This window comes from Palaemon carinicauda, chromosome 5 (genome assembly GCF_036898095.1).
Source record: "Palaemon carinicauda isolate YSFRI2023 chromosome 5, ASM3689809v2, whole genome shotgun sequence".
NCBI lineage: Eukaryota > Metazoa > Arthropoda > Malacostraca > Decapoda > Palaemonidae > Palaemon > Palaemon carinicauda.
Genome location: NC_090729.1, coordinates 134,777,472 through 134,786,921, shown reverse-complemented (window position 1 = coordinate 134,786,921; position 9,450 = coordinate 134,777,472).

Here is a 9,450-nt window from a genome sequence, read left to right as displayed (position 1 = left end):
CGATCAGATTACAATGGAAATAACAAGGAAAATCCAGAGATTAAATCTGAAGTAAATCTAGATAGTAACGACAGGGACACCTACCGAATCCGAGGTAAGCGTGGAGACCAGCCCGTAGCAGACCACGCAGTTGTCTGGATGCCAGACGATCAGGTCGTCCACCTGGACAGCGCAGTGAGCATGCGACCTGCAAACCTCGTGGCCGCACGCTTGCTGGAGCACGGCCGCGCAGGCTGTCATCTGACAGCGGACCACCTGTAATAATAAAGATACATGAGTATCCCATAGTAGGTTAGTATCCCAAGGGGAACCTGGGTGCTCCGGGTACTAAAATTAAACCGGTATAAAACCGGGATAAAGACTAAGAATAACATTCCGAACCGGTATAATAATCGGGGTGGAAAAAACTTAGCATAGGCATAATGAAAAGTTAAAACAAATCCGTATTTAGTTATGATCATTCAATAAGAGTATTGTCAAGAATGTGGGGAGATATACTATCCCGTCGGTACGGGGATGTATAGAATAAATTATAATACTGACATTTTTATACCGTTGGCTCCGGGGAGACAACTGAGGTGGACCCGGGGGTCACAACCAGCCTACCCCGGAGTCGAAAAGGGAGGGAGGGGGGAGCCAATGACTCCCCGCCAGCCACAAGGACCTTAACGAACAGAGACAATAAATGTAAAAATAAAACCCAATAAATTAAAGCTCTAGCGTGATTCCCCGCTAAGGAAAAAGGACTACAATCGTAGAGGCCCCGTAGGGTACGGTACGTAACGGAGGGAATCACGCTGAATAACCCAATACACAACCGAGATCTCCCCAGCCGACCAATGGCCAATCAGAGCGGCGGAGGAAAAATGGCTACGACAAGGCAAGAAATGAGTGTACTAGACTAAAACCTCGACAGTTGTTCTCGGCTCCGACTAGGAGAAGGAGTCAGTAGGTATCCCGGGGGAGGGGGGGGAGGAGGCTGGGGAACGAGAGGACTCGACCCGTAAAGCAAAACAGCTGACTCCAAAGTCTCTGAGAGATGTGAGGTATCCCTGGAGGGGGATGAGGCTATGGGGTGCCATACACCGATAGGGGGAGAGGGAGGAGCCAGCGAGAACTAGCCAATGGTGGGGCTCGAGGCGATCACGTGGGACCGAGGGAGGACAGGAGTACCAACCTGACCGATGGAACCACGAAATAACAAAACGGAAAGATCATATACGGATAATAAAATTAATGTAAAATAATGTAACATATCGAACTAGGTTATAAAGCATGCGCAAGCTAAGATAAAATAGTAAGAGAGGGACGCAGGGGAATGGCAGGGAAAAGGAATAACAAGCCGAGCCCTCCAGCGCGGGTAGGTAGCGAGCTGGGCAGGGGGCCAACATAACTTCTAAATCGGGTAGATGCCAATCGGTAGGATAACAAAACTAAAATAAAACTGCCAAGCGAGAGTCCCACTCGAACTAAAGCGTTAATCATAACTAGGTGGTAATATGTAATAAAAACTAGATCAAAAACACCATAACGCGATATCAAAAAACCATCCAGGAACGCGCCTCGAAGGCAAGCAAGCAAGCCAACCTCAGTTCAAAAGCTATGATACGTAGCATAATATCATAATAGCAAAGTGTTAATCGGTGAGAAACTCCAGTTTAACAGGTTCAAAACGAAATACAATTAGTATAGAAGACTAATTGCAAGGCGTTAAGAACGAGCGAAGGAGGTAGCAAGCCAACATGGCTGTCGCGGAGCGGGGCCATCGAATGAGGAAAAAACAAAAACTTTAATAAAAGTAAAAATGAGGGCAATGCTACCTCCGAAAGCTCAAAACTCATAGATCTAGTACTTAACTTAGATGGGGAGACTTGGGCATCCGACATCTAGCACTAGAGCGGAGAAAAACACCAAAAAAACAGCGAAAAAATCACAACAGCGGAGAGCGATGATGCTATGAAAGGAGTGACGTAGATGGCGTGGGTCGAGATGGTGGTAGTAGCATTCAGTGGTGGGTGTTGAACGGCATCTTGCTGTAACAGGGATATTGAGGAGATGTCTAAATGACGAGAGACCTCTGGTGATTTATCACGCCCCAGTATTAAACAGACACCTTATTTAGGTGAGCGAGCTGGGTTCAACCCTGGCATTCCTATGAAACTTTTTCTCTGGTAATTCATAGCAGTTATATACCTTAGAAATGATGCAAAAGGAGCATTTCACGGAGCGGCACAGGTGGAGCCCAGAAAACCTCTCGTAAAAAGAGTTCCTAGGCCCAACATACATAAGAAGCCTCAAAAGTTGAAAGAGTAAGAGCTTTATGTTAATCTGTAGTTGAATTTACTTACAGTCAGCAGAGAACCCATCTTAGTTTAGGCAAGATGGTCTCGGATAAAAAGGACAGAAAGGCACGTGCCCTATAGGTACCGGCGTTGCCATAAGTACCGGCAACGCCCGGGGGAAACGACATTGCCACCAACGTTTTATGTGCCCTAAGACACTGGTTCAGATATCCACTCCCATAGACTAGTACTAACCCTGCCGCTAGTAACGGCAATGCCATCAGGGGCAATAGTGCCCAAGGGCGGCGGAGATAACGGTCAAGGGTTTCCGCAGGAAACACCTTGCTTAAGGTGAAGGCAGTGACGCCAGTGGCGGCACTGCCGTAAGCCGCGACGTATTGCTGGTATGGGTACTATAGAAGACTATAAAGTGTCGAAAGTTGGCGACAAAGCCGTTAGGCATTGGCACTGCCAAAGGCATGTACCCCAGATGTACCAGCATTGCTGGAAGTACTGGCTGCGCTAGGGGTTAACAGCATTGCCTCCAGTGTCCTATGTGGCCTAAGGCGCTGGCACAATCAACCACTCCCACTGACTATTACTATCCCCGCCGCCAGTAAAGGCAACACAGTCTAAGGCGGCGGAAACAAACGGCTAGGGTTCCTGCATAAAACACCATGCCATAGCTGAAGGCAGCGCCGACAGTAGCGGCACTGCCGCAAGCAGCAACGCATCGCCAGTACAGGTACTATAGGATAGTGTGTCAGAAGGTGGCAGCAAAGCCGTTGGGTACCAGCACTGCCGTCAGTATAATAGCCGACCCCTCAGGACGAAGCACGCTGACAGCCATGGAGGGTCAGACCCCAGAAGGACGACCCCCACGATCAAGTAAAATGATGAAATTCATGCAATATCCGTCCCGGAAAGGCTAGGATATAAAGAGGGGTGACAGCATGGGTTAGCTATACCCATGCATCAAAAGAGCATTCCTTAACAATTCCCAGAACAGAGGTGACGGCAAGGAAGTCAGGCTCAGAAAGAAATCTAGATTCAATCCAAGGGTTATCCCAAGAAGGAAGAGACACTCTATGCTGCCGCACCTTGAATACAGTACCAGGGAAGGTTAGAAAGACTAAAATAATGCAACGCCGTCAGAAACGGCGGCTGCAGTCCGATCGAGAAATATCAGAGGCTAGGAGGTAACAGCAGTACAAGTAAGTTGACGCACCGATATGCTGAGATCACCCTTCGCAAAGGGGAGCTCCAATGGACTACGCAGTCTAACATGGGAGATCACAAGCGAATGCAGAATGGCGGACCAACTAATCGCCGACGAAGGCTAGGATAAGCCCAATAGGTCCATGCCCCTAGTCGAACGAGAAATCCCAGAGGCTAGGAGGGAACGGCAGTGCAGGTAAGTTGGCGCACCGACAAGGGGAGAACACCCTTCGCAAACGGGAGCTCCAAAAGACTGCACAGTCCTAGCATGGCGGACCAACGGATTCGCCAACGAGGGCTAGGCTAAGCCTAATATGTCTATGCCGCATATTGTTCAAAATATCCCAGAGGCTAGGAGGGAACGGCAGTACAGATAAGTCGTCGCATCGACAAGGTGAGATCACCCTTCACAAAGGTGAGCTCCAATGGACTGCACAGTCCTAGCATGAGAGATCATGAACGAATGCAGCATGGCGGACCAACGGATTCACCAAGAAAGGCAGGCGAAGGGGTTCAGCAAACTAGTATAACCAAGGAAAAAACCCTCAACAGGTAAAATGGCCGCTGCCAACGAGACCAGTAAAAAAGACCTGATTGCCTTCGGCAAACCTGTCTCCGACAAAACTACCACTCTCTAAGCTAAGCTCGCCGGGACCGTCACGCATAAAATTAAACTTAAACTATATTAATGCATAGTAAAAGTAAACACAAAACAGAGTCCAAGGCATCGTAATGCTAAAATAAAGCTAGCTAACATGATACTAGTGAAATAATACTAAGTGAACATAAAATAAAAAGGGTGGCCACGAATACGACATGGCGCCCAATAGCTAGCTGAACTCGGAGCGCCCAGCTCCCTCATTGCCATAAAAAAGTTGATTAACCATTCCCCGAGAGGATCTAAAGCAGTTACAGCTAAATCAAGCTGTAAAGGAAGAGGGTACTCAACTTTGACGACGAAAGGAAAGTCATCATGCTAGGAATACTGCAACTCCAAAAAGCTGAGAAAAGGTGCACTTGACAAAACACGAACGCGTAGGTAAGCTGCGATCAAAGGAATGAGTTTATCAGAGACGAACAATACTATGAAGGGAGAGGATATGTAACAGCTCCTCACCTATCTTCCTCCTTAGATTCCTACACTGGGTTAAGTCTGTTTGGAGTGCAGATATTTATGGTTATCTACGGATATGTCCCTGATTATACACGATATCTTAGGATAGTCGTTCCGGGGGTTAGAACCCCGTGATACCTGACGGTAAGTCTCTTGTAATATCACTCGCAGAAATATTATACAGTAGGAAGCTGTCGGAAGGAACTTCCATCAGGACGACATGGCTCGAGCCCAAAAAAGTGATTTACTAGAAAAAAAACAATTATGTGGATAGCAAGTTGTGCTTGAAGGCTTTGTGAAAGATTGCATCAACATTTTGTTATATGCAATATTGTACACTATTAGGGAATGTTGTTGTGTTATATTTACCCTATTTGATTTGGTTTAAGTAGAAGAATTAAAATGAAATATTTTTTTTTAACATTTAATCTAAAATAAATAACTGTACACGAAAACCATACAACTGCCACAAAATGCAATTCAGAATACACAAAAGAATGGCATTATGTGAGCATCAAATCTGGTCTCAAAGTAATTATGAAATAAAATATACAATGACACTTTAAATTTTGCTCTATCAAAAGTAGGATTAAATTTTCTTCATATCCAATGCATAACAAAAGAGGAACATTAGCCATATTCAAAATTCCTGATAAAAAGGAAAACTAAACTGTAATACAACAGGATTCATTTCCATGCCAGTTGAAACCAAAGAAAAAAGGAAAAGGATGCTTTACCTAGCTTCAATTGCAAGTTTTCATTTCAAAACAAAACTAATGCAGACAATTACTATCATTGTCCTCTCTAAATAGCTTAAAACCACTGAGTTAATTTGAAGTCTCAAAGGTAAAGCAACACCACTTAATACAATAGTTCTGTTAAACTACTACATAATAAATAGGAAATAGTTGCTCTGCTGCCTGTTGCCACCACCTCAAACCCTAGCATTCACAACATGAGACTAAGAGCCTAAGGTTTTGATTATAAACTTTAACATATACAGTACCAGTAAAGATAATACTAAAGTATTTTGTAGTAATAATACATTATACACCCTTACATTATTTCATTGATATTCAAAATGACTATTTAATCCAAAATAAGTTACTAAATACTAATTGGTTCAAGAAAAAAAAAATCCATATAAAAACATCACAAATTTCTAGTTTTACCTTCTATGTGATGTTGGAAGCAGAAAATTGGTCAACAATTGTAACAAACCAAATCCAATACCTGATAAACAATTTCAATAAAAATGTCGAGGATACATGGTGGCACTTTAAAAAGACTAGAATTTTTTATTTTATTTTACAAGTCCAGTCACCGGAGTTTTGAGCATCATCAATATTGAACTTGCCCCTCTTAAGTGTTAAAATATAATCAGATTCATAATTGAAATAAATAAATTAATTTATCCTTATTCTGGAATTGTGGCAAAATATATTAACTTCAATATTATCGTGAATCGTGTAGCATCCGGTTAATAAATCTTTTACTAAAAAAATCAAATGCATTACTGCACCATTACTGCAAAAATTTTTTTAATACTAATGATTTATCTCACGAGTTGGTTAAATACCTTCTATTTCATGTTGTAGTGTATAGTAAAAAAAATCACATTTCTAATTTGCCTAACCATACAAACATGAGAACTTTAATAGCAGTGACTTCAGCAAAGCTGGATATACTGTTTAAACTTTTAACGAGGTAGTAGTAGTAGCCAGCTGGTAGTGGGTAGCACGACCACATGCACGGTGGTCAAGGTAAGCAGTGTAACTTGTCTCAGGTTTATGTAGTTAGGAAAAAAACAAATACGTTTAAAAATTTCTGTTCCAACACAATGCAAATCTTTGATAGGAGACTCATTCTTAGGAGGGAGAAAGTCCCTAAAAGTAATCTTGTTGGTTTACCGACTCGAGAAATGTAATGCACTCTAGTCTTTGAGAAGAGCAAGTGATAATTTCTGTCAACCTCTTAACCACTTTAGCTTGAAGGCTGTCCCTACCAGGAGACTGGTAGATGGTCATGAAAGGACCTACATCCGTAAGGATTGTGTAAGTGTCGTCTGAATAATGAGTTGCATACATTTTATCCATCTTCCCCCTTATCTGGGAGGATGGGGTGAAACTTCAGCACAGAACTTTTTAGTAAAGAGAAGTTACACAAAGGTATATCTAGAGTGCAAGCCAGCATAAAACTAAACCACTGCATCTCCCAAAAAGTTGAAAATGAAAAAGGAAGGGGAACAGACAGATATTCCATCTCTCATCCTAAACATGTCGCAATCACTATCTTAGGCTAGGTGCTACTTGTCCTGTCAAGGATCTGGGTTCACAGCAGGGATAAGAGGATGCAATCCCGGCAGACAAAACTGGGTATACACTTTAAAAATGTAGAAGCCTACACCTAAACCTAAACCTCTGCAGCTTCAACACCACTTCCACCTTTTCCAGCATCTCCTCCTGACTCCCCAGTTCCTCTTCCAGCATCTCATCTTAACTCACAGCTCCTCTTCACTTCCAACCAATAAGCCTGTCTCTCCAGCACTTACAATACCCCTTCCAGCATGCAGGCCAACCACAGGAATAAAGACGAGGAATTGTTATACGAATTACTTATTGTGTACAAGTACTGTATTAAAGTAGGTACACTACTGTATGGGATACAGTAATTTATGAATAGTAAAGGAATTTTTTCTCTTCTAAAGTATATTATATATATACAGTAGATTATGTATGTATTAACATGGTCAAAAGTTTCTTTACTCTCTTTCAACCTGTAGTAGTAGTAGTAGTAGTAGTGCTATTAAATACAGTATAACTATAGTCTGTTCAAGGTGAGGCTAGTAAGGTCGCTTATCTTTTCCCATACTGCCAAATCAAACCTTCGGACAAGAATCTCTATACGATTTCCCATCCATGTGCCAGTTGAAAGTGATATTTATATATTCTACATATAGTAAAGAAAGCTACAAAGACAATGAGTCTTTAATATTACAACAATGATTTGTTTAAATGCTTTATGAGACAGGAATTTTACCATCTTGTGATGATAAGCGGCACTAAAGTCCTGACCCTACAAAAAATTATAGACACTAAAGGAAATAATTTTTTCAGAAAGAAAAACCTCCCTTTATAAGATTTTTAAGGAGATAGGCTTTAAATATACCAAGGTTGAGGGTTGCAAAATATTTATGGAGAAGTGTTATTGCAACAACTAGCACCAAGATTTTTCGAGTCGCCCAGCCTCCCAAAACAATGTGTATCTTGGATAAAACCTGGATAATCAAAATTACAGCTCCAAAATGTTTATACATGCCTCACCATTTCAGGCCAATGCAGTAGAATAGTCAACAGGAAAAAGTAGTTTGAATAGCCTATAAGAAGTCGCCCATTACAACTCTTAAGGCGTTATCGAGTTGGAAGATCTTGGTGCTTGGGAAAACTCATCAAGGAATGGTCTCTAAGTGTGGGGAGATCGAGGTTAAAGAGAAGTACCGACCCATAGGAAAATCTCAAGCGATGGTGTTGCCAAAGCGTTTCAGGAACGTTCCAAGGCAGGAGAGAGACAAGGGCAACCTCGAATGACCTGACCACAAGTGGTCGTGCTTCGAGCAATGGTAGAAAGAGTATAAGCTCCTGTACCTTGTATTGAAAACCATTCCCAGCAATTGGGGTTTTGGTACAGCACTTCTCCTTTCATAAAACCATGCAGAAAAATCGGTCAAAAGACTTGACCAGATGGATTGTTCTGTGCTTCAGAGACCTCTTTCTCCTCCTCTTAGGGACAGTATGAATGCTGGGAAGAGGCAGGTAAGCAGAATATGTGAACTAGTTACCTAAAGAACGAGCATACATTCTGATCATATAGTTACTGATCAAGAGGTTCTCAATTATATAATCTCAGATCAAGGCTGCTGATTGTATGGTTCTCGATCACAGCATACACCTGATCTTGTGGGAAACAATGATCGTGGAAAAAAAACTTGACGTGTATTGCTGGAAGAGCACATACCTAATATATTTCCGTGAAGGCGAAACGCAAGGGAATCCTGTACGAGGAAACAAAGGCACTCTTGAGTAGAAGATCTCGTATCCCATACAAGCGATGAAAATGATCATAGGTTCCTCTTCTACCTGTATCGTGTACTGGGAAAGCTAGAACGAAGCAGAAAATCACTGAAGAGCAGACACAAGGAGTCCAATTGCATAGTCTAACAAGTGCGGTAATATGTATGAACCACATAACAAAATGTATTCTCAAGGATAGGAACGTTTCAGATATGTAACCTCTGCAAGGCAAGGACGTAATAGGGTCATTCGTCGTCCTCCCCCCAAGTAGATACGTTCCTGGTATGTACCATACCTCCCAAGCACACACAAAGAGTGATGAGTGGTGTTCTGGTCACTCACCTGGGCGAGAGAAGAACTATCACTTCGTAATTGGTCACAGAGACTGTTCCAGAGGTGCTGAACTGTTTGGACAATGAAGGTAATCAGCAACATTGCACATGAAACCGTCTGAAGGGGGATGGTGCTCGTAAAGCTCGTGTGCATAAATATCGCCAGTGTTAACTATTATGTGCAGGAATGATCATAGGAGTAGACGATCGTGTTTGTGGAAATAACAGTGTTCATTGAGCTCGTGCATATGGATGTTCAGGTTCGTGGTTGCTCGTGCGCGTGAAAAGATCATGTTAGGGGAAAATGGTTCAAACAAACGCTTATTTGGGGATGATTGTGCGTGTCAACGATAACATATGTGGAAAATGGTGCACAAGGGCATTCGTTTATGGATGATTGTGAGTGTGAACAATAATGTTTGTGGAAAATGGTG